Below are 26,724 nucleotides of genomic sequence, written 5' to 3' on the forward strand. Positions count from 1 at the left end.
ACGAAGTCAAGTCCAAAAGCAGAAGTCAGAAAAGCCGGGGTTACAAGAGGAGTCAAAATATACGCGGGTGCAGCTGGAGAACCAAACTCACACTGGCAAGGCTGGAAGGAAAACACACACATTTAAATGCTGTCAGAACTCCCGCCCCAGCAGCTGATAGGGCTCAATCAAGGAGGTGCTGGAACACCGCCCCCAGCCTTGCTGAACAGACAGTTACCAAGGAAGCACACTTGGTAGTCAAGGAAATGGAGAAGCACCTGCTGCCTCCCTAGCAACCCGGCGGCGACCAGATTTACAGCGGCCAGGAAAGATCACTAGAACCGGGGCTCCCTTGCGCCGCACACCTGCAACCCAGGTGGCAGGACCAGTGGTGTGGGCACAGCGGCCCCAAGAGTTGCTGGTTCTGACAAAGGGAACTCTTTTTTTTTATAATTTCCCTAAGAGATTTAGGAATGTTAAAGCCCATTAGTTAAGATTTGTGGGAATTAATTTTGTAATATGAGATTTGTCTGAAATAGTTTATTATTCTTGTCACCGCCCGAAGAGAAGACAATGGTTGGGGCAGGAGCAGCAGAACATTGTCTGCAAAAAGCCCTACTTTGTGTCGTCTAAATGGTAGAGGGACACGTTTTATTCAGGATTAGAAATGAGCGAACGTACTCGTCCGAGCTTGATATTCGTGCGAATATTAGGGTGTTCGGGATGCTCGTTACTCGTAACGAGCACCACGCGGTATTCTGGTTACTTTCAGTTTCCTCTCTGAGACGTTAGCGCGCTTTTCTGGCCAATTGAAAGACAGGGAAGGCATTACAACTTCCCCCTGTGACGTTCAAGCCCTATACCACCCCCTGCAGTGAGTGGCTGGGAAGATCAGATGTCACCCGAGTATAAAAGTCGGCCCCTCCCGCGGCTTGCCACACATGCCTTGTGAGTTAGCTGAGGGAAAGTACTATCGTGCTGGTGCTGCTGTAGGGAGAGCGTTAGGAGTCAGTGTAGGCTTCAAGAACCCCAAAGGTCCTTCTTAGAGCCACATCTACCTGTGTGCAGGCTGCTGCTAGCAGTGTTTTTTTTTTTTTTTTTCTCAAAATCGGCAGTGCAGAGCATTGCACCCGGCATTAGGGACAGAAGTGGTGCATAGGCAGGGAGAGTGTTAGGAGTGAGTGTAGCCTTCAAGAACCTCAACGGTCCTTTCTAGGGCCAAATTTAAGCGTGTGCAGTACTGTGCTGGCTGCTGTTAGCAGTGTTGCATATTTTTTTTTTCTAAAAATCGTCTGTGCAGAGCATTGCACCCTCCATTGATACTACAGGGACAGAATTGTGTAGGCAGGGCCACAACACAGTTATTGTTCATTGAATATACGCAGTGGGTCCTTCCCTTTGCAAAAAAGGAAAAAAATTATATTTGGCCTGCCTGTGTCAGTCCTAAGGTCTCCGTGTACGTGTGTGCTGCGTGGACAACGTACAAAAATCAGACGCAACCAGCTACGGTTTACTGCAGGCTTGCGCCATTGTCTTTCCTGACTGGCAAATACCTGCTCTGCTAGAGTTAATAACTCTGCTACACTAAAGTTGTGTGTCACTTTTTCAGGGCCACACTACAGTTCTAAAAGTTATTGTTCATTGAATATACGCAGTGGGTCCTTCCCTTTGCAAAAAAGGAAAAAAAATTATATTTGGCCTGCCTGTGTCAGTCCTAAGGTCTCCGTGTACGTGTGTGCTGCGTGGGCAACGTACAAAAATCAGACGCAACCAGCTACGGTTTACTGCAGGCTTGCGCCATTGTCTTTCCTGACTGGCAAATACCTGCTCTGCTAGAGTTAATAACTCTGCTACACTAAAGTTGTGTGTCACTTTTTCAGGGCCACACTACAGTTCTAAAAGTTATTGTTCATTGAATATACGCAGTGGGTCCTTCCCTTTGCAAAAAAGGAAAAAAAAATATATTTGGCCTGCCTGTGTCAGTCCTAAGGTCTCCGTGTACGTGTGTGCTGCGTGGGCAACGTACAAAAATCAGACGCAACCAGCTACGGTTTACTGCAGGCTTGCGCCATTGTCTTTCCTGACTGGCAAATACCTGCTCTGCTAGAGTTAATAACTCTGCTACACTAAAGTTGTGTGTCACTTTTTCAGGGCCACACTACAGTTCTAAAAGTTATTGTTCATTGAATATACGCAGTGGGGCCTTCCCTTTGCAAAAAAGCGAAAACATTATATTTGGCCTGCAGGCTTGCGCCAATTTATTTCCTGCCTGGGAAATCAAATCACTGGTAATACAGCATGCTGAGGGGTAGGGGTAAGCCTAGAGGACGTGGACGTGGACGAGGACGCGTAGGCCCAAGTGAGGGTGTGGGCACAGGCCGAGCTCCTGATCCAGGTGTGTCGCAGCCGACTGCTGCGCGATTAGGAGAGAGGCACGTTTCTGGCGTCCCCACATTCATCGCCCAATTAATGGGTCCACGCGGGAGACGTTTATTAGAAAATGAGCAGTTCCTGTCCTGGATGGCAGAAAGTGCTTCGAGCAACCTATCGTCCAGCCACAGTTCTGCGCCGTCCACTGCTGCAAATCCGAATCCTCTGTCTGCTGCTCCTCCTTCCTCCCAGCCTCCTCACTCCACTACAATGACACATGTTCAGGAGCGGGAACACTCCCAGGAACTGTTCTCGGGCCCCTGCTCAGATTGGGCAGCAGTGGTTCCTCTCCCACCAGAGGAGTTTATCGTCACTGATGCCCAACCATTCGAAAGTTCCCGGGGTCCGGGGGAAGAGGCTGGGGACTTCCGCCAACTGTCTCAAGAACTTTTTTGTGGGTGAGGAGGACGATGACGATGAGACACAGTTGTCTTGCAGTGAGGTAGTAGTAAGGGCAGTAAGTCCAAGGGAGCAGCGCACAGAGGATTCGCAGGAAGAGCAGCAGGACGATGAGGTGACTGACCCCACCTGGTGTGCAACGCCTACTCAGGACAGGTCTTCAGAGGGGGAGGCAAGGGCATCAGCAGGGCAGGTTGCAAGAGGCAGTGCGGTGGCCAGGGGTAGAGGCAGGGCCAGACCAAATAATCCACCAAGTGTTTCCCAAAGCACACCCTCGCGCCATGCCACCCTGCAGAGGCCGAGGTGCTCTAAGGTCTGGCAGTTTTTCACAGAGACGCCTGACGACCGACGAACAGTGGTGTGCAACCTTTGTCGCGCCAAGATCAGCCGGGGAGCCACCACCAACAGCCTCACCACCACCAGCATGCGCAGACATATGATGGCCAAGCACCCCACAAGGTGGGACGAAGGCCGTTCACCGCCTCCGGTTTGCACCGCTGCCTCTCCCCCTGTGCCCCAACCTGCCACTGAGATCCAACCCCCCTCTCAGGACACAGGCACGACCGTCTCATGGCCTGCACCCACACCCTCACCTCCGCTGTCCTCGGCCCCATCCAGCAATATCTCGCACCGCACAGTCCAGCCGTCGCTAGCGCAAGTGTTGGAGCGCAAGCGCAAGTACGCCGCCACGCATCCGCACGCTCAATCGTTGACCGTCCACATAGTCAAATTTATCAGCCTTGAGATGCTGCCGTATAGGGTTGTGGAAACGGAGTCCTTCAAAGCTATGATGGCGGCGGCGGCCCCACGCTACTCAGTTCCCAGTCGCCACTACTTTTCCGATGTGCCGTCCCAGCCCTGCACGACCACGTCTCCCGCAACATTGTACGCGCCCTCACCAATGCGGTTAGTGGCAAGGTCCACTTAACTACGGACACGTGGACAAGCACAGGCGGCCAGGGCCACTACATCTCCCTGACGGCACATTGGGTGAATTTAGCGGAGGCTGGGACAGAGTCAGAGCCTGGGACCGCTCACGTCCTACCCAACCCCAGAATTGCGGGCCCCAGCTCGGTGGTGGTATGTTCGGCGGTGTATGCTTCCTCCACTAAAGCACCCTCCTCCTCCTTCTCCTCAACCTCTGTCTCGCAATCTAGATGTGTCAGCAGCAGCAGGACGTCGCCAGCAGTCGGTGTCGCGCGGCGTGGCAGCACAGCGGTGGGCAAGCGTCAGCAGGCCGTGCTGAAACTACTCAGCTTAGGAGATAGGAGGCACACGGCCCACGAACTGCTGCAGGGTCTGACAGAGCAGACCGACCGTTGGCTTGCGCCGCTGAGCCTCCAACCGGGCATGGTCGTGTGTGACAACGGCCGTAACCTGGTGGCGGCTCTGCAGCTCGGCAGCCTCACGCACTTGCCATGCCTGGCCCACGTCTTTAATTTGGTGGTTCAGCGCTTTCTGAAAAGCTACCCACGCTTGTCAGACCTGCTCGTAAAGGTGCGCGGCTCTGCGCACATTTCCGCAAGTCCCACACGGACGCTGCCACCCTGCGCACCCTGCAACATCGCTTTAATCTGCCAGTGCACCGACTGCTGTGCAACGTGCCCACACGGTGGAACTCTACGCTCCACATGTTGGCTAGGCTCTATGAGCAGCGTAGAGCTATAGTGGAATACCAACTCCAACATGGGCGGCGCAGTGGGAGTCAGCCTCCTCAATTCTTTTCAGAAGAGTGGGCCTGGTTGGTAGACATCTGCCAGGTCCTTCGAAACTTTGATCAGTCTACCCAGGTGGTGAGCGGCGATGCTGCAATCATTAGCGTCACCATTCCTCTGCTATGCATCTTGAGAAGTTCCCTGCAAACCATAAAGGCAGCCGCTTTGCGCTCGGAAACAGAGCCGGGGGAAGACAGCATGTCGCTGGATAGTCAGAGCACCCTCCTGTCTATATTTCAGCGCGTTCAGGAGGAGGAGGAGGAGGAGGATGAGGAGGATGAGGAGGAGGGGGAAGAGACAGCTTGGCCCACTGCTGACGGTACCCATGCTGCTTGCCTGTCATCATTTCAGCGTGTATGGCCTGAGGAGGAGGAGGAGGATCCTGAAAGTGATCTTCCTAGTGCGGACAGCCATGTGTTGCGTACAGGTACCCTGGCACACATGGCTGACTTCATGTTAGGATGCCTTTCTCGTGACCCTCGCATTCAACGCATTCTGGCCACTACGGATTACTGGGTGTACACACTGCTCGACCCACGCTATAAGGAGAACCTTCCCAGTCTCATTCCCGAAGAGGAAAGGGGTTCGAGAGTGTTGCTATACCACAGGACCCTGGCGGACAAGCTGATGGTAAAATTCCCATCCGACAGCGCTAGTGGCAGAAGGCGCAGTTCCGAGGGCCAGGTAGCAGGGGAGGTGCGTAGATCGAGCAGCATGTACAGCCCAGACAGTGCAACAGTCTTTAAGGGCCTGGCCAGCTTTATGGCTCCCCAGCAAGACTGTGTCACCGCTCCCCAGTCAAGGCTGAGTCGGCGGGAGCACTGTAAAAGGATGGTGAGGGAGTATGTAGCCGATCGCACGACCATCCTCGGTGACGCCTCTGCCCCCTACAACTACTGGGTGTCGAAGCTGGACACGTGGCCTGAACTAGCGCTGTATGCCCTGGAGGTGCTTGCTTGTCCTGCGGCTAGCGTCTTGTCGGAGAGGGTGTTTAGTGCGGCTGGGGGAATCATCACAGATAAGCGTACCCGCCTGTCAACCGACAGTGCCGACAGGCTAACACTCATCAAGATGAACAAAGCCTGGATTTCCCCAGACTTCTCTTCTCCACCAGCGGACAGCAGCGATACGTAAGCAATACGTAGGCTGCACCCGCGGATGGAAGCTACGTTCTCTCTCACCATCCAAAACGGGGACATTTCTGCTTCATCAATCTGTGTCTAATATTCCTCCTCCTCCTCCTGCTCCTCCTCCTGAAACCTCACGTAATCACGCTAAACGGGCAATTTTTCTTAGGGCCACAAGGCTCACTCATCTAATTTTTCGAAACAATTTTTATATGTTTCAATGCTCTTAAAAGCGTTGAAACTTTAACTTGAACCAATTTTTCGTTAAACTGGGATGCCTCCAGGCCTAGTTACCACTTAAGCCACATTAACCAAAGCGATTAATGGGTTTCACCTGCCATCTTGGTTGGGCATGGCCAATTTTTACTGAGGTACATTAGTACTGTTGGTACACCAATTTTTTGGGGCCCTCACCTACAGTGTAATCATAGCAATTTGTATGTTCTTCGCCTCCACTCATGGTACAGAAGTGTGTGTGGGGTTGGCCTACACTTTAGCTACATAAATGTAACTTGGGCCTTGGCTATACTGCAGCTACTGAAATGGAACTAAGACTGCGCTCCCACTATACTGCTGCTTCGGAATTGTTACTGGGGCCTGTCTTGAGTGCTACTATTGCTGAAATGGAACGAAGACTGCGCTCCCACTATACTGCTGCTTCGGAATTGTTACTGGGGCCTGTCTTGAGTGCTACTATTGCTGACATGGAACGAAGACTGCGCTCCCGCTATAATGCTGCTTCGGAATTGTTACTGGGGCCTGTCTTGAGTGCTACTATTGCTGACATGGAACGAAGACTGCGCTCCCGCTATAATGCTGCTAGTGATATGTTAGTGGGGCCTGTCCTAATGCTACGGCTGAAATGTTACGAATTCTGGGCTCTGCCTATACCGCTGCTAATGGTATGTCTCTGGGGTGTGGAAACAGAGGCTTCCCAAAGACATGATGGCGGCGAGGCCATTTCCCACCAACGCGGTTACTGTTAAGGTGCTGTTACGGCACTCTGCCCCCCGAGCGCCAGTTGGGGTGCCCTGATCTCCCGCACCCCCACTGTCCCTGCCTACTTGCCTCGGCCCTGGCTAACCCCAGGCGGACAACTGGACGGCGGTCCCTGCCCTGGCTAGGGACCTGGCGACTGACAAGCAGGAACCTACCTAATGGGGGGAACAGAGTGCCGACAGGGGAGGCAGATGAATCAGACCAACAAACTGACAAGGCTGGAGATGGAACTCACAGGCAAACTGGCAGGGTGCTGGATAGCAACTAGTGCTGACTGGCCAGACTAGATTAGAGGCAAACAGAACCAACAAAAACAGACAGAGTGATAGGGGACCAGAGGGAGCTGACCGACAACTAGGGACTGACTGAGGGGAACCACAGACAGACTGGCTAGGTGCATGCAGAACCAATAACTGGCAATGAGCTCAGTTCACTGCCAGTCTTTTAACCACAAGGTTCCGCCCAGGGGCGGAGAGTGGGAGGAGGCAACTCCACCCACTGCTGTATAAGAAGCACAGAGGAGTGCGGGCGGCACCCTACGGGCGGGCACGCCCACGCCGCCGCCCACTGGCCAACCCAAGCTGCTGGGATGACCTCGACACAGGGCTCCAGGCTGCTGGAGCCGACGCCGGAGCGACGCGCGCCGACCGCGGGACCCCATGCCGCACTGTATGGTAACATTACCCCCCCTCTGACGGGGGACCTCCGGGCCCCCGGAAACTCGACCAGGCTTATCCAGGCAAAGGCTGTGAAAACGCTGTACCAACCCGAGAATGTGACCCTCCTGAGCGGACACCATGGACTGATCCTCAGGTCCATGACTTCGGTAGTCTGTGGCTGCCCCGTTTCCTTCAGGGCCAACCGTTGACATATTGTCATGTTTCAGGTCGTCTTCCGAGTCAATGTCCAACCATTCGCCACTGTCCTTTGACCCATCCTCGCTACCAATGACGCTGCCTTCAAAATCTGAGGCATCTCTAACTTTAAAATCACTGTCATCTGAGCTATCATACTCCAAAAAACTCTTCCGGGCCCCCAAATATTGTACGGTTCCTGGACCCCGGCAAGAATCCAGGACCTCCTGGGCCTTGTGTTCAACTTCATCACAGACCAGGGTGGGCGGCGGGGGACCGGAGGTGGGCATCACCGAAGAGACAACAGGTTTCGACAAAGACTTATGGCACCCCGTGCGACCCCTCCTTTTGCGATTTCCAGAGGACCGATACCCCTTCTGTTCGACTGAGCAGGGGGGAGGGGGAGCACGATGGCTATGGCAGGACGGCCCCCACTGGGTTAGCTCCCCAGTGGCCCAATCGAATTGGGGGTTGTGCAACGCCAGCCACGGCATCCCTAGTACCATGTCTACCGACATTTTCTCCATCACCAGGAATGATAGACCTTCCAAATGGCGACCCCCCACCATGAGTTGTAACACTGGGGTCCTCCATCGTACCAAGCCCGAAGCAAGAGGAGTAGCATCAATGCTAGCAAAACGAATTGGCGTCTTCAGCGCCACAAATTCAGCCCTCAGGGGCTCAACGAGACGCATGCTTATCAGGTTAGCAGCTGCTCCGGAATCAATAAACGCCTGCCCTAGGCGGAAGAAGTTCCGGAATCTAACCTGGCAGGGTATCAGAAGTCTAGGACGTACCTGAGGTCCTAGGCGACTCTCCCTGCAGTCGCCTAGGACTGGAAGTCTTTCTGCCGATTCAGACTGTGGACGCTGAGGCCTCCAGGGGCAAGTTATCACCCGATGTCCAGCTTTCCCGCAGTAGAGACAGAGATTATGTAATAACCGAATCCGGCGTCGCTCCTTGGGGTCCAGCGGGTCCAGTTCCATAGGCTCGGGAACAGAGACTGGTACGGACGGGGAGGGAACAGGACAAATGACCTCCCTGACTCTATGGGTCGGTCTATCCTGCTTCCCAGCCCTGAGCCTCCTATCTGCCTTCACTGCTAACTCCATAGCCTCCTTTAAGGACCCGGGAACGGGATGGGAAATTAACAGGTCTTTAACTGCGTCCGAGAGGCCCTGCAGAAAAACGTCTTTCAGCGCGCTATCGTTCCATGCCGTATCCCCCGCATAGCGTCTGAAGTTGGAGCAATAATCCTCCACACAGGCCGACCCCTGCCGCAGCGCCAACAACCGCGAAACCGCCAACCCCGCTCGGTCCGGTTCATCGAAGATACCCCCGAGTTCCTGAAAAAAGGAGTCCACAGACTGCAGGCAGGAGGAACCCTCGGGGATGGAAAAGGCCCATGTCTGGGCAGAGCCCCGCAGCAGGGACATTATCAGCCCGACCCTCTGAGCCTCTGACCCGGAAGAACGGGGACGCATCCGAAAAAACAGGCGGCACGCCTGTTGGAAAACAAAAAACTTGTTCCTCTCCCCAGAAAACGCCTCGGGAAGAGGGCACTTGGATTCGGGGCTGGTTGCGGCGTCCGATCCCTGCAACACCCCCCACTGCTCCTGGGCCACCATGCGGGTGGATAAATCCTGGATCACAGGCACCAGGGCCTGCAGCTGGTTTGTGAGGGAACTGATCGCCTCCATGACAAACGGTTTTTAAGGGCCAGTTATTATGTTACGGCACTCTGCCCCCCGAGCGCCAGTTGGGGTGCCCTGATCTCCCGCACCCCCACTGTCCCTGCCTACTTGCCTCGGCCCTGGCTAACCCCAGGCGGACAACTGGACGGCGGTCCCTGCCCTGGCTAGGGACCTGGCGACTGACAAGCAGGAACCTACCTAATGGGGGGAACAGAGTGCCGACAGGGGAGGCAGATGAATCAGACCAACAAACTGACAAGGCTGGAGATGGAACTCACAGGCAAACTGGCAGGGTGCTGGATAGCGACTAGTGCTGACTGGCCAGACTAGATTAGAGGCAAACAGAACCAACAAAAACAGACAGAGAGATAGGGGACCAGAAGGAGCTGACCGACAACTAGGGACTGACTGAGGGGAACCACAGACAGACTGGCTAGGTGCATGCAGAACCAATAACTGGAAATGAGCTCAGTTCACTGCCAGTCTTTTAACCACAAGGTTCCGCCCAGGGGCGGAGAGTGGGAGGAGGCAACTCCACCCACTGCTGTATAAGAAGCACAGAGGAGTGCGGGCGGCACCCTACGGGCGGGCACGCCCACGCCGCCGCCCACTGGCCAACCCAAGCTGCTGGGATGACCTCGACACAGGGCTCCAGGCTGCTGGAGCCGACGCCGGAGCGACGCGCGCCGACCGCGGGACCCCATGCCGCACTGTATGGTAACAGGTGCATATAACCACGGACACGTGGAGAGGACACGTAGTGCCTCAAAAACATCCCCCTCCTCCTCCAACAGGGAAAACATTCTTGGCAAATGCCTTTGCATTGGTTCGTCTGGTGGCAGTCCAAGAATTTCACCTTTACCGACACTACAAGAGAGCCCCCCCACCAACCCCCCGCCACGGCCCACTTAATCCTGGCCACATTCCGAAAACCAACAAAATAAAACCGCGCTACTAGGTCCGCAGTCACCACCACATTACCACCAACGCGCTTACTGTTAAGGTGCATATAACCACGGACACGTGGAGAGGACACGTAGTGCGTCAAAAACATCCCCCTCCTCCTCCAACAGGGAAAACATTCTTGGCAAATGCCTTTGCATTGGTTCGTCTGGTGGCAGTCCAAGAATTTCACCTTTACCGACACTACAAGAGAGCCCCCCCACCATCCCCCCGCCACGGCCCACTTAATCCTGGCCACATTCCGAAAACCAACAAAATAAAACCGCGCTACTAGGTCCGCAGTCACCACCACATTACCACCAACGCGGTTACTGTTAAGGTACATATTACCAGTCTGACTGGGGCATGCAGAGACACCTTGACAGAATGAATAGTGTGTGGCACATAGGTTCCCCATTGCTATGCCCACGTGTGCAGCTCCTGATGGCGGTGGCACAGGATTCTATTTCTCATTGCTTCTGTACAGCATTGTGGGCTATCGCCCCACCACTTTTAAAGAGGGTCGCTGCCTAGCCGTGCCAACCCCTCTGCAATGTGTGCCTGCGGTTCCTCCTCATGGCAGACGCACTTCTAAATAGACATGAGGGTGGTGTGGCATGAGGGCAGCTGAAGACTGCGCAGGGACACTTTGGTGTGCGCTGTGGGGGGGAGGGGGGGCGGTTGGTCAGCATGTAACCCAGGAGAAGTGTCAGTGGAGTGTCATGCAGGCAGTGATTGTGCTTTGTTGGAGGTAGTGTGGTGCTTAGCTAAGGTATGCATTGCTAATGAGGGCTTTTCAGAAGTAAAAGTTGTTGGGAGGGGGGGGGGGGGGGCCCACTCTTGCCGCTATTGTGGCTTAATAGTGGGACCTATGAACTTGAGATGCAGCCCAACACGTAGCCCCTCGCCTGCCCTATCCGTTGCTGTGTCGTTCCCATCACTTTCTTGAATTGCCCAGATTTTCACACATGAAAACCTTAGCGAGCATCGGCGAAATACAAAAATGCTCGGGTCGCCCATTGACTTCAATGGGGTTCGTTATTCGAAACGAACCCTCGAGCATCGCGAAAAGTTCGTTCCGAGTAACGAGCACCCAAGCATTTTGGTGCTCGCTTCTCTATTCAGGATCCATCCTCATCTTTTCAGCAAATGGTTCAATTGTCCAGACAAAAAGCAGGGGTGAGTGAGTACACCCTTGGCAAGTGCCATTAGTGATCTGGAAAAAACTGGAAAGTGTTCCATTCACCAGTACTCGCTGATGAGGAGAAATATAGGACCTGGATTGCCCATAGGATCCCGCCTTTGAATCCAAATTTTTCTAGGACCAAAAATGCGTAGCCCCAATAAATCCTATCAAACACCTTCTCTGCGACCAAAGTAAGGAGCAGAGAAGGTGTCCGGAGATCCGTTACCCGAGTCACCAAGTCTATAATCTTTCTTGGTCTGTCTGATGTTTGTTGGCCATGTGTGAAGCCCGCCTGGTCGCTGTGGACCAATAATTTTCAATAGTTGTTGGGCTATAATTTTTGCATAAATATTTGTGTCACTATTCAGCAGGAATATGGGCCTAAAATTTGCCGGAGAGGAGGGGTCCTTATCTGGTTTAGGTATTGCCACTATTGTGGCCTGCAGCATTTTGGTAGGGAGGCTTCCTTTGATCATTGCTTCGTTGAAGATTTTAGTTAGGTTTGGGGTTAGTTTTTTACCAAAGATTTGGTAATATTCATTTGAGTACCTGTCTGGGCCTGAGGCTTTGTCATTTTTAAGGGTTTTTATTATTTTGAAAATTTCCTGCTCAGTAATTGGAGAGATGAGTATTTTTAGATGTTTTTGGGAGGTTAATACTATTTAAAAATTATTTTATTTTGCTTTCGTTGGGTTGTATTGTTAGGGGTCTTCTTGTAGGTTGGAGAGTTTTGCATAAAACCAATTAAAAACCTCTGCTATCTCCCTTGGATTGCTAATCTTATAGTCTGACCCTGGCCCAATTGTGTATGAGATTTTAGATTTGATTTTGTTTGCTTCACTCTACGGGCCATAAGACTACTAAATTTATTGTTACCCATGTCGTATGTAGATTTGTGGGATTTCAAATGTTTTTTGTGTTCCACAAGCAAATGATCTCTCAACTTTTGTCTCTCACTCAGCAACTTTCTATGCCATTTATCAGATGGGGTGATTTGAACTTCTTGTTCCAGGTTTTTTATTTGTAGTAGTAGGGAGTTTAGGGAACTGGCTTTTTCTTTTTTTATACCTGGCTCCTTGTTGTATCATTGTGCCTCTAATTACCATTTTATGTGCATTCCATACCGTAAATGGGTTCATTTCAGGTAAATCGTTGTATAAAAAGTACTCCTAAATGCTATCCTGAAATTTCTTCCTGAAAGGGTCAATTTTCATCAAGAAAGTGTTATTGCGCCAAACTTTAGGTATGGGTACTGAAGAGGACACCCTCAGGTCCAGAAACAGGTGCATGATCTGACCAGGAGGCGGTCCCAATCTAAGCTTCCTTCACCCTAGGCAGAAGATAGAAGTCCACCAGAAACATATCTATTCTGGTAAAGGTTCTATGCCTTGTAGAGTAGAAAGAATACTCTCTTGCATTTGCATTTATACATCTAAATGAGGCATGAAGCTCCTCTTTCATCAACCATGGTGCTAGCATAGGTGTTAATGTTCTGCCCCAACTGTTAGTGTCAACTACTCTTTCCGATATGATATTAAAATCTCTGCACAATACCAGCTGACCCTTTAGTTTTTTTCTTGACCGTGCTCATCACTTTGTTGAGAAAATGCAGTTGTAAGGTATTTGGCACATATAAATTCACTAATGTAATAAGAAACCCAGAGGGAGGCCCTTTTATACAGTGAATTTAATACTTCAACGTTATAGGACATAAGCTTCGTGCTCATAGTGGTTTCTTGTAATGGTGCACTGGGGTTACATCCTGGTTCCAGGAATAAGCATAGGTCTGTATATTCTGGGAATGATAGTTCTCTCGGTCATATTTGTATTTCTGCTCTGTGGAAATGGGGTTCGGTAACGTAGTGTTTAATGGTAACGGAGTTCCAGCGTTGGAGCACACCCTGAGGGGTTGAGAAAGAACTTAGGGAGAACAGGGCATCATCTGCCTTCATCAGTGTACTTGACTGTCCCTCGCAGAAGGGATGCCTATATTGGGGGGGAAACAGTCTGTCTATTACAAGAGTTAGGCCTTCTATAGTAGTGAAACAAGGAGGACAGGAATTATTAATGTTATGAATGTAGATTTTTGGAAAAGAATAGATGATATGGTGGAAGAACTTATCACTTTAGTTTAGCGTTCAACGATTAGAGATGGTTGCCCATTCCAGTGACAGGCGTGTTGGAACTTTTGGGCTGGCCACTTGAATGTTCCAATTTTTTAAAAGCTTCTCGCTTTCCTTAGGGTTCTGTATGATATGGACTCTGTCGCCCCTGGGTACAATCAGTTTAGGTTGAAATCCCCACTTGTACGGAATCTCTTTGTCTCGCAATGCCAATGTGATATTCCGAAGCTTCTTTCTTGTCTGTATTGTCACCTGAGAGTGGTCTGTATATAGCTTAATTAACTCGTATGGTTTTGGGAGGGGCATATTTTTCCTAGTAGCGTACATTATAGCTTTCTTGATGTGAAAAAAGTGAATTCTTACTATGACGTCTCGGGGAAGGCGGTGTGGCACCATTTTAGGTCAAGGTAATCTATGCGCTCTGTCTATTAGTCTTTCTTCCTGTGTGGACTCTGGTAGCAGGTGTTTAATTAATTGCTGTATGCGCTCTTTTAATGCAGACTGGGGTACTGGTTTTGCTATCCCTGATTTTTGTTACGCCTATTCCTATCTTCCATGTCCGCCACTTTACACTTTAGAGCATCCAACTCATCCACTGCATTATAATGCGCATCTATGAGGTCGTTATGTGAAGTTGTTATTTCCTCCATTTTATTTTCTAGGTGGTCCACTCTATTCCCTATTTCAGCCATAGATGTATTCATGGAAGTTGAAAGAGCTGATATATCTCTCTGAAAAGCTTCCCTTAAAGCGAGGATCATTTCTTTAATAAATAGCCCACTCCTCCATCCCTGCTCCACTCGTGCGAGCAGTGAAGAAGCTTGTGAGGTGCTGCGGGCCAGCTTTTGCCTTTTTCTGGTGGACATTGTGCTTCCTGCACTTGTGTTAGCTTTTAGAAGGCCCTCTTGTGCGGAGCTCAGAGACTAGCAACCGCTCTGTTCTCCATCCAGGCCCCCTACAGTATACATTTTTTGTTATAAAATCAATAAAATATACATCAGAGAGGAGTTTTTCCACAATAGTATTGACTATGGCGCTGGCTTCTACAGCAACCCCTCTATCAGAACTAAAACAATGTAAGTAAAACATCCCACACTCATAACAGAGTGGTGAGAGATTGGAAATGTCAGACAGTATACATATTATTCTTTCAGTTTTATAGACATATATTTACATTTTCATCAGTTTTACCTATATGTGTTTTATTGCCTCTATGCCCTCTATGAGGTTTATCCCATCCACCATCTCCCATACCCCCTTCTTCTTTTGATATTAGTTCATCCCATTTTCAGAGACTTTTACTTCCAATTATGCTCTTATGATAATTTCTACTAAATTGCTCTTCATTTATATCACTGGGAAATTTTATATTGATATATTTTCTACAGTTACTCATTTTGCTGCCATACTTGATGTTAATGTATATTTCCCTCTGACCACTGTGGTTCCTATTTTATAATCTTTGTGTTCCTAGGAATCATTTCATATATGTCTATTACATAACACTGTCTTTTGTTTCTCCATTTTAAAAAAAGCTTTTATATCTGTGTCTGAAACACACACACACCAATTCTGAGGCAAAGAAGGAGGGGCCCCAGCTCACTGAAGTAGAAGGGTAATTGATAATTAAGCTGCAGCTGGGCTGTATGCATTGAGAAGGGTTTACCCCCTTATTGCTGGTGGAAAATAGAACAAAGAGTACATTCAAACAGAAAAAGCATAGCGATGCCCGCATCTGCTCAAAATAGCAAGAGGGTGGCAGACACAAGTAGCAGACCTAACATCAAGTCACTCTCTAAGGAACATAAGGGACACTTTATGGTTCAGAAGAATTTTATTTAAGCTGCAGATTGAATTTTATTCAAACAGCCTGTACAGAAATGCATTGGATCAAATCTATAAATGACTATAGTACAGACTGTTTCTAATGCGGTATAATGTGTAATACCTTAACTATGCAGCCAATTACTTTATCTACAACTTACAACGTAACAAAACACTCCTATTCTGGAGCAAGTGAAAGAAGAAAAGATATAAGGGGTTGCATGAAAGACAAGGAAGGAGAGAGGAAAAGTGTAGAGGATAGTGAGGGAAGGGGGCAGGGTTGGTGAGTGGGGGGGAACCTTAGGTGACCTAGTTATATCTTCAGGCAGACAATGGGATTTATTAAGCAGATTATTACCCAACACAAGGTTAGGGCGGAGTGATCCCACTAGCTAGTCATGAATCTAATGCTGGTTAAGCTCAAAACTGGATCTAGACAGCCCTTGTTGCGTAAAATTTATTGTATCTCATCTCGTCAATAGCGCAGAGCCCGTCCATATATTTCAAGATGTGTAAGGACTCCAGTCACATCAGCCTTGAGGGAACAATGGTGGACTTCCACTTCCTAGGAATGATTTGCCTCATGGCAAGTAAAAAGAATCTCAGCAGAGATCCCTTGGTTCAGGCCAAAGAGCCTGGAATCATTGGCAACAAGGCAATCTCAGGTGATATCTACCGGACTCTTACAGACTGAGGTAAACAGGGCACCAATCTCCAGCCAAAGGGGCTGGATTAATGGGCAGGACCACCACTGGTGAATAAAGGCACCTCTAGTACGTATCCAGATACTGAGGGTAAATCCTGGCTAACCCCACTGGCGTTTTGTACCATCTAGTCAAGAATTTATAATTAAGATCTTGTGCCCTACTAGACACGTTCATTTTATGAGTCAATACATAAGCCTTCTTCCACAACTCCTCCGAGGGTTCAGTGCCAAGATCTCGTGCCCAGCTCTGTTCTAATGTCCTGTCTCCCTCTACCATGTCGCTCTCCTAGAGCAGTCTATACAAAGCAGAGATCCTAAATAGGCTCTCCAGAATTACAAGGCACAAAATCTCAAAGGAGGTTAAAGGGCGCCAAGAGATTGTATGTTACCTAGTGACCTAATACAATGAAAAAGTTGTAGATACTGATACCATGCTCCAGTCGGGGGGGTCTTCGCTTTCTAATATCTTTAGCAGGAACCTGATGCTTGAGCCTGTAACAAAGTCACATAGCCAAAGGACTGGGTCTGTTATTCGTGTTGTCAAGGAGGTGCCCTGGAAAAAAGGCCAGAACATTTGGGTTGCCAACCAAAGGGGTGAGAGGACCCGGGTTGGTAATTACCCCTGCCTTGCTAACCTGACCCACCCGGGTTGCAATCAGGTTTTCAAGGAAAGGTGATAGCCCCAAGTTCCTATGCTTTTCCCTACCTAGTACCCAGTGGAGCCTGAGCCCCTGATATGGAACTGAGCCCTGTTCAGCCTCAATCCATGTTGAATTCCCCATTTAAAAGAGCATCACTCTGGAAGGAGGCCCTTTCACATACAGCAGACAATATCTGTGTTCAGAAACGCACTTTGTAGCCTCTGCATGCCCCAGAATGTCACATAAAAAATTACCATTATATTTAAAACGTGCTTCACCAACAAACAAGGTGCCATGCTGATTGCAATAAGTGAACATGTACAATTCACAATCAGGAACCAAATTATAGACCCGAAAGGGAGATTCGTTATATTATCCGTTTCCTTAAATGGAACCCAAATCACTCTGGTAAATATCTATATGCTAAACACAGACAAAGTTCGATTTTTGAAAGGGGTGATGGGGAAGGTGCGGAGGCTCAGAGTGGATAATTTGTGGTGATTTTAATATGGTATCAGACAGAACAATAGACACCACGGGTAAAACTCGTAGATGCCAACCGAAGCTGGCAAGCTGGATGCAGGGGGAGGCTCTGTACGATGCATTCCAAAGCCTGAATGCCTCGTCGAGAGAATTCACCTTCTACTCCCTGAGACTCATAACCTTCTCATGCATTGATATGCTTTTAATGGATAGGGGAAGCCTCTTACAGGTATGAGTAATGCAACATGGTCAGACCATGCATCTATAGGTATCACTAGAAGTTGGAGAAATAATGCATTCCTAATGAAAATATAAGAACTCTATCTCTGTAGCATTAAAAGAGTACTTCCAATTTAATACCACACCAGATGTTGATCCAATAATTGTCTGGAATGTGCACAAGGCAGTTATGAGGGGAGTACTCATTAAGATTAGTGCCCAACACAAACATCGGCTGAATACAAATGGGAATCCTTTAAGAGTTCAAGAACTAAATAAACAGTAAAGAGCAGATGAAGGCTCATTATAATGGGAGACCATTAAAAGAGAACTTCCAATTTAATACCACACCGGATGTTGATCCCATAATTTTCTGGAATGCGCACAAGGCAGTCATGAGGGGAGTACTCATTAAGATTAGTGCCCAACACAAACATCGGCTGAACACAAATGGGAATCCTTTAAGAGTTCAAGAACTAAATAAACAGTAAAGAGCAGATGAAGGCTCATTTAAATGGGAGTCCATATTGATCCTTTGGATAGAATTACTTGATATTGGGGAAGTGAGGTTCCTCTTCTGAATTGAAATCTGTCATAAATCCAGTGGGAGACATGGCAAAACTGAAGGAGCTTCCTGTGCCGAAAAAAAGGAGGGGCTCTCCAATAAGGATACCAACTGTTAGTGGATAGGCACTTTTTCTAAGCACTACAGCTTGCTGTGGTAGCCTAGCCACTAAAGTAAATGGGCCTTCTTTGATGAAATTGTAGGCTTTGGCGCTGGTAGATGCATAGGCTTGTGTGTGTCTTTTTGCAGTGGCTGTAGATTCAGTGTGAGATACCTGCTGTATTGTGGCGTATTCTAGCAGCATTGGGTTTGCTGACTGTGCAGACCTGGTCACAGTTTTAAAGATAGGCCAAAGAACAGGCCCATCTTCGGTTTGCAAAATTGTTAGAGTTGGCATGGTAGATAGCACTGGATTTGGTGCTGTTTTTGGTGCAGATTCTGATGTTATAGAAGGCTTCTGGACTGCCTATGGCTCCAGACAGAGCCAATAGTTTGCCTCCCAGCGGTGGTTTTCTGAAGGGGCCCGTTAGGCACTGCATAAACAGTCCATAGCTAAGATGCATTATGATCTGGGGTCACATATATTGAGTGAGTTCTAGCTCATCTGGAGGACTGTTTTCATGGACAACAGTCTACAGCCGGAACTCAAAAAGTACTGTGCATTCTTTCCCTTCTGTAAGTGCAAGTCTCTCAGCCTTTGTGCCATACAGTCTGCTATGGAAGCTTTCCACTTAACCAGAGGCTGTGAAGATGTTGGGTGGTCCTTAACCTCCTTTGGAAATTGGAGTTCTGTTTCCTGCAAGCCTACAGGATAACTAGGGCCTAGATGGGCATTAGGATCCACCGAGTTAGCAGAGTTCATAGGTACAGCAGGGCCTAGGAGATAGTTGGAAGCGGTGACATCTATGGGAGCTGGAAGGGCCTCATGCTCCGGATGAATGGCAGCAGAAGAGCTAAGGCCTGATGAAGCAGGGACGTCCAGAGAGGTGGTGGAGTCTGCGGGGTGAGTGGGGCCTAGCTGCAGAAGTTCACTTATCTGCATCTACTCCCAGATCAGCGGGGCCTTCAGTTGTGGCAGCGGAGGTTTCGCTGATTGTAGGGAAGTCATCCCAGATCAGCAGCGACAGGAGTGCAGACAGTCACGGAGGGTGCCTTCTTACCCAACATCAGCGTGAGTATCTCAGGTTCATCTCCAAATGTCCAGCTGCCTTTCCTTGGATGGTAGTGAGCTAGCACTCTATGATATGACATGATTGGACTTAGGTGAACTAAAGTCCAAGCCTTACCTCTGGGATGTGGGAGTAGTGATGTTGTTCTTCTCCTTCCAAGCTCCAGGACAAGTCTGAGCTCGTACAGTGGGAGCTTGGTGCCAGTAGAGCCAAGATCCACCCAGGTACGTAGTTTAGCTGGCTGTGCAATTCATTCCACTGCAAAGGATTCCTTCCCCCTTCTTTAACTCTAGCCTTGGCGCTGTTTTCGCAGGCTTTTCTGAGGGAATGACATAGCAATAAAACCATCGCTATCTGGGGCCATTTTGCCAGGCTGGAGCGCAGTTAAGATTTTCTAGCTTTCCAGCACCTTTTTGGATGTTTCTGCGACAGCAATACAGTTTTAAATAGTCTTTTCTAATATGATGAAATAGCAAACCACACACTTTTTCTGGGCTGACTTGACTTGGAATAAAGTTACCTTTTTCTGCTTTCACTAACTGTTACGGCACTCTGCCCCCCGAGCGCCAGATGGGGTGCCCTGATCTTCCCGCACCCCACTGTCCCTGCCTACTTGCCTCGGCCCTGGCTAACCCCAGGCGGACAACTGGACGGCGGTCCTTGCCCTGGCTAGGGACCTGGCGACTGACAAGAAGCAAGCTACCTAATGGGGGGAACAGAGTGTCGACAGGGGAGGCAGATGGAACCGACCAACAAAACTTACAAAGCTGGAGATGGAACTCACAGGCAAACAGGAAGGATACTGTATAGCAACTAGTGCTGACTGGGCCAGACTAAACTAGAGGCTAACAGAACCGACAAGAGAAGACAGAACAATAGGGAACCAGAGGGAGCTGACCGGCAACTAGGGACTGGCTGAGGAAACCGCAGACAGACTGACTAGGTGCAAGCAGAACCAATAACTGGCAGTGAGCTCAATTCACTGCCAGTCTTTTAACCACAAGGTTCCGCCCAGGGGCGGAGAGTGGGAGGAGGCAACTCCACCCACTGCTGTATACGAAGAACGGAGGAGTGCGGGCGGCACCCTACGGGCGGACACGCCCACGCCTCCGCCCACCGGCCGCCCCAAGCCGCTGAAATAACCCCGACACAGGGCTCCAGGCTGCCGGAGCCAACGCCGGAGCGACGCGTGCCGACCGCGGGACCCCGTGCCGCGCTGCATGGTAACACTAACATAATGACATCCAGATTTTTAAGATGGCCAATTGACCCTTCATGTACTTATAGATTTTTTAAGTCCCCTTTTAAAGCACAAACACACATTTTTATATTTCCAGAATAAAGTCTTATCTGTCTCCTAAGGCTCAGAGGGTTTAGAAAGCTTGTCCTTCCCTTCCTTAGGCTCAGAGGACCCACCACCTTGTCCTTTTTCTCTATAAGGCTCAGAGGGTTGAAGGGATCTTGATTCTTGTCCCAGATTTTGGGGGCTCGGAGGGCTTGCACAAACTTTGTCTGTCAGATTGAAACTTAGTGACTATCCTGTGCAGTTTTTGGTAGGAAGGAACACAGGTTAATTCTGTTGGTACCTTGGCATGGAGGCTCATCCTGTTTTTGACGCCAAAACGTAATGCAATGGGCCAGACCGAGGAGGGGGCAGCAAATGATGGTAGTCACGGTGGCACGGTTACTCCTCTCCGATGAAAGTGTCGTCTGGAGTGGCATTACACCAGTGGTAAATAGATGTTACGCTCTGGCATTTCTAGGGTGCTACCCATGGAGTCTGGTAGGGGAAGTAGAAATCCCCAATGGGGTGCTACCCGCAGAGCTGGGTAGGGTAAAATGTTGTTTTGTCATGACGCCAGTCCATATGTAGGCCAAAACCTAATCCAGACAAAATTATAATACAAAGGAAAAAATAAACTAAAAATGTCCTTGTCCTCCTGAAGTGTAGTGTGATACCCCCAGTGCAGATGTTGTAGTTACACAACTTCAATTACGGTTTCTTGAGGTGAATGATGACAATTGAGGTAGAAAAACACTTTTCCTAGATTTAAAAAGTGTAGAGTTGAAATTCCCCTGTTTGGCCGCGTGACTTTACAATCCAGCTTTACTTTCCTGGCCTTGACTGTGCAGATCTTCTTTCCTCTTGCTTGCTTACTTTTTCCATCTTCTTGCTGCTTTTTCTTTTAATTAAAACTTCCCTTTTTCCTCTATCTCTCTCCTCTCCTGAATTTTTGTCCTATAAGCATAACTGGCTTAGGTACTCATACTTTGCTTTCTTCCTTCCCACCACACTGGCTGATCTTGATGTTTCTTTGTCTCTTGACTCTCCTTGACTGAAATAACCCCACCCCCTCAACCTTTATCTGTCTCCTTTCACATAATCTGTGTGAAGGGCTTAACCTCCAATCCTTATGGCCTCAGCAAACAGTTAGCTAATTAGCCTATCCCTGGGTTGAACTGGGGTGATTGGCAGGCATGGCAGGAGGTTAGGGTGAATTTTGCTGAGTTATTTGGGGTTAGCTTGCAGGAGCACACAAGTTTAACCCCAACCAATACATTTAAAGGTATACACCTTATTATAGAAAGTGGCCATAAAAGTGCTGTAGTACCCAACTCTGGGGTACTACACTGTCATTCTTTTTGCTGTTTAATTTTTTTTTTCTACGACTCTCCTTCTATCCACACCTTCGACCAACATTGCCACTCCTCCTCATGCATCAGTTCCCTTATCAACCTCTTTTTAGGATCAGGGTCTCCTCACTCCCACCCTTCCATACCTCTATGAGCCTCTCCTGTGGGACACTGTATCTTCCCACTATTCATATACCCCGACCTTCGTTCTTTTCAGGACCCTGATACTGCACTCCAAGGACTTGAGGCCATTATCAAATGCTCCAAGATTTCTCAATTTTACTTACCCATTCGTGCAGTACCCAATGTACTGAAAAGGCCGGGCAGAGAAGAAGAGGAAGGTGAGCAGGGAAACATCTCAACAACAAAAAACCCTGTGCTCTTCTCAAAGAATAAAGTCCTAGAGAATGTCATCAATTTGACATTTGTAATCTATCCAAATATGTTCTTAACAGTATAAAGATTAAAGTACTAAGTTACTAAGTAAAGGTCTTTCCTTTAGTCCCTCTTGTTCACTTGATCTCTGAGCTATTTGTAGATTTGAACCATTTCATTAAAAAATTGACCCTTGACGTGGTTAGTGAGCTGATGTATCTTGGCCAAAATCCAACTAATACCTTGCATTTATTATCTATTATTCACATACATTGTGGCTTTAAAACTCCGGAGAAGCCCAGGGGGGCAGTACCAATGTGGTTCACTTTTTGAGGTGCAGGGCAGCGCGCTGAACTATTATGGCGTCATTAATAGGTTGCTGGTCTGGATGGTGGACTACATGTATAAGAAGGTCTGACACTCTGTATCTACTCTGTGTGGGAGTATACACCAAGCAGCTACCCACCTCTATATTAAGAGGCTGTGTGAGTGGCTGTCTCATCGGTGTCCATCACAGGTTTAATTAGCTCCCTCATTTGGTAGTTTGCTATCTGCATGCTGAGAGGATGCAGTTATCTGCCCTCCTTAGTCAGTAAGTATATGGTCATGTTCTGTGATTGTTTTTATACTTTTGCAATTAGCATTGAATAATCGAGTTGTGACCCCTTTACTTTTCCTATTTAGAACCTAAAGAATGCTTTTGCCAAATTTCACGCTTGTACGATGCCGGGAAGTTACATTACATAGGGGTGCACTTACTTTTGCAATTAGCATTGAATATTCGAGTTGTGAGCCCTTTACTTTACCTATTTTGAACCTAAAGAATGCTCATGCCAAATTTCATGTTTGTATGACACCAGGAAGTTAGAGAATTAGACTAGGTATATTACATAGGGGTGCCAATACTTTTGCACTTAGCATTAAAGAATCAAGTTGTGACCCCTTTACTTTTCATATTAGTATGTAAATAATGCTCATGCCAAATTTCATGCTTGTACGACACCAGGAAGTTACATTACATAGGGGGTGCCAATACTTTTGCAATTAGCATTGAATTTTCAAGTTGTGACCCCTTTACTTTTCCTATTTAGGACGTAAAGAATGGTGCTGCTAAATTTCACGACAACGAGATGTTTGAGAATTAGTGGCGAGTCAGTAAATCAGTCAGTGAGAGCTTTCACACACACATATATATCTATGCTCCAATTTTAGACTATTTATTATATTTAAATGTTTGGTCTGCGTCTATGACTCTAATGAGATTTACACCATCCTACGGAGTCTCGGGTGCACAAATGCAGACAAAAAAAAGAGCATGTTGCATATTTTTCTAGCGATGGATATGCAAGAGCTTAAAATCGAGCAATGTGAGGGAACCAATTGAATCCTATAGGTTTTAATGGTTGCGGTTCCTGCAGCCGATTTTCTGCATGCAAAATTGCCCATGTACAGAAGCCCTAAATAAAAAAAAATATGTATCAGGTCTCTCAGTAGGGGTCGGTCCATTCTAAGTTTTATTATGGGGCACCATGATTTTTGTGTAAAACCCTGATTGCCCTGGGTCCAGCTTTGGATACCCCATACAAATTTTTTGGCGTGCTGAAGAAAGTCATGGCCAGAGAGACAAATACAAGGTGAGACAAAATTGATTTATTGATACAAGAACTGACATACAATGAGGAGAATGATATGTAAAATTAGAAGAACTCTTCAAGTTTTAATCCACCTTTCAATGTGTGCAGCCTTGGTGACACGGCAGATTTCAGTAGTCCAGTTCTGCCCAGACACATCCTGGCATAGTCTTTGCTATCAATCCCTCTGCAGCGGGAATGCGTTGTTTTAAGTTGTCTAGTGTAACCAATGGTGTTTACAACAAATATCCTTAAGGCCACCTGCAGACGGCAGGGTTGGATCCTGCTGCGAGCATTCTCGCAGCGGAATGCGGTCCCGTGCCCCTGCACAGTCCTGTGGCTTACCCACTCCCGGCGTCTCCTCTCTGCGCTGTGCGCCAGCAGCCGGCCAGCCAGCGCATGCGCAGAGATGAGCCGTCACCACTGACATTTTTGTGCGTGCCTCTGCGAGACCCGCACAGAAATAGGACATGCCGCGATTTGTTTTCCGCGTGTATTTTCACGCAAACAAATCACGGCCGTCTGCCTAGGATTGCGTTATCTAATGCAATCCTATGCAGGCGGGTACAGGCGGATATTTTGCGGGAAATCCCACTGGGGAGTTTCCCCCCATGTGCAGGGGGCCTAAGGTGTATTAAAAATCTGAAGAGCTCTTCTATATTTTAATATTATTCTGGCTGTTGTATGTCAATTCATGTATGAATAAATCAGCTTTACTTTTACACCATTCTTTTTGAATCACCCTGTATAGTTTTACATGGAAGCCATTCAGATGAATGACCAATGATGTAATACATCAACAACTCGAGTCTGCCAGAATGGGGTCTACTTGCGGAGTGGATGATCTTACTCTGTGATTGCTATATGCCCTAAAACAGAAAATAAACAGGTCTTGTCTTCATGAGATACACTTTATGAGATGTGTTCTATTGGTATAAAATAGAGAAGACAACGTCATGGATCGGAGACTTTTATTTAACTCTTGAGTGGCAAGCCATATATGTTACATTTATAATTTAAGGCATATGCTTTGTTGCTAACATCCAAGGCAATGTTGCTTGATGGGCGGTCATTTTCCTTGGTATTGGCAAGGGGGAGGTTTGCAGGGATTGCAAGGGTCTGTCAAGGAAAAAAGGAAAAACATGTTTAGAATGGTTTAGCATACAGCGTTTTAGTGTTGCTGTTCCTGGCGTTGTTTTGCCATAGATGTTTTTTTGGGGGGGTAAAATAATCGCAGCAACATTAACAGGAGGACAATAGGAAATTAACTATTGATTTCAATTGTAAATCACATGAGTGATTTTCTCTTGGACTGATGCTCAGAGATGGAAAAATCACAGCAAATTTTATTTTTGGACAATACTTGTATAAGAATCGTTTGTTCTTTCCTATGGCAGGCAAATAAATGTGCATTGTAATTGCATGTAAAGGCTAGTTTCATGCTAGTGCAATGCAATTTTTGCCTCTATACTAGTGAAATAACATGCAGTTTTAATGTGTGAAAAACATGCATACTGAGATTCCTTAAATATGCTAATACTTATCCTGAGAATAACTGTTTAACTGATTTGTGCTTGCACATACATTGTATAAAGAGAGGGTAAAACTCGGAACCAGATGGATCTGGCAAAACTAAAGAACCAGACGGAGCAAAAGGACATACATAAGAACAGGAATTAAGACAGAACCAGACGGAACTGGCAGCAGGCAGAGGAGAACACAGATGCAGGACAGAGCAAAGGCAGGAATGGTAACTGAAATAAAAACTGACAGAAAGTAAACATGCAAACAGATCAGATATGCAAGAAGCCTCAGACAGAACATAAGGCCTGAAACAGACCCAACACAGAGAGGCAGACAAGACACAAATATATGCAAGAAGCCTCAGACAGAACAGAAGGCCTGAAACAGACCCAACATAGAAAGTCAGATAAGACACAGATCAGACAGAATTCAGATTGCAAACACAGAACTCAAGGAGTGGGGTAGAACTGAAACAGAACAGAGTGACCAAAGAAGGCTGAGTGTCAGGAACTAACAAACACCAATTCAGAGGCCACAGGAAGTGCATCAGCTCAGCTTGAATAGGGGAGTAATCTCTAATTAACCCCTCAGTGCTGGACGAAAGCAGACAGGGAGAGCAGAGGAACGCTTGCAGCTTCCTGGAACCGCATAAAGGCAGCAAACACGAGCAGCGACCTTGCATTTCTGCTGTCCTACATAATGTTATGTCTGTGTGCATGTGTGTTGCAGACAGTTAAAGAACAGAATCTGCAGTTCTCTGTGTACAGTCTATAGAACACATCACACACAGCTCAGCAGCAGGCTGCTCCTACCAGTGTTGAGAAAATCAAGAATCGGATATATAGTCTCCAGAGAGGCAAGGGGGGAAAAATACAGGATACTAATCATATAATAGCCAGAAATAGTGTTATTTCTCAAGTACATGCACATGACAGCTTATTTTGAAAAGTCGTCTGAAAAGTTAGGCATACTCTAAACATTACCTCATTAAATTATTAAACATAAAGCTGATTTAAATATGTTTTATATAAATGTTAATACAACTTTTATACAGTACCTTTTTGATAACCACCAGAGCCCTGGCATTGTTGAATAGGTTTGCAAGCTGAAAGAAATAATACATGTAAATGTCTGCTATCTGAAATGACTTGGGAAGTAAATGAATTAGTTTTGAATAGAATATAATTTTGAATTAACAAATTATCCCCCTTTTTATAGTGTTGAAAAACCTGTTTTAATTTAAGCATTTTTGTTTCCAATTTTCTAATCTGGATTGACAGGTGCAGGTAATGTTCAGAATCATATGGTTAACTTTACACAGTGCCAGCTGTAGAGCTGCTTCTATAGCTGTGTATGTTGATTTTTATGTATGTAGTTTACCCATAAAGATATCCATGTTACTGCTCTACCAATGATTTAGATGCTATGGTAGCTTTTCAAAGTGAAACTTGCCCCCATACAATGCTGATCTGAGACCCCCAATGTGTAGACTATTTTGTTAAAAT

At 47.6% G+C, this 26,724-nt stretch overlaps 1 protein-coding gene across 1 annotated transcript in view; it reads right to left on the minus strand.

The window, feature by feature from the left end:
• Positions 1 to 26,724, minus strand: part of LOC136625874 (small proline-rich protein 2G-like) — a 41,065-nt gene that overhangs the window by 13,922 nt on the left and 419 nt on the right. The gene's annotated exons all lie outside the window — the stretch shown is intronic.

This window comes from Eleutherodactylus coqui, chromosome 4 (assembly GCF_035609145.1).
Source record: "Eleutherodactylus coqui strain aEleCoq1 chromosome 4, aEleCoq1.hap1, whole genome shotgun sequence".
Taxonomy (NCBI): domain Eukaryota; kingdom Metazoa; phylum Chordata; class Amphibia; order Anura; family Eleutherodactylidae; genus Eleutherodactylus; species Eleutherodactylus coqui.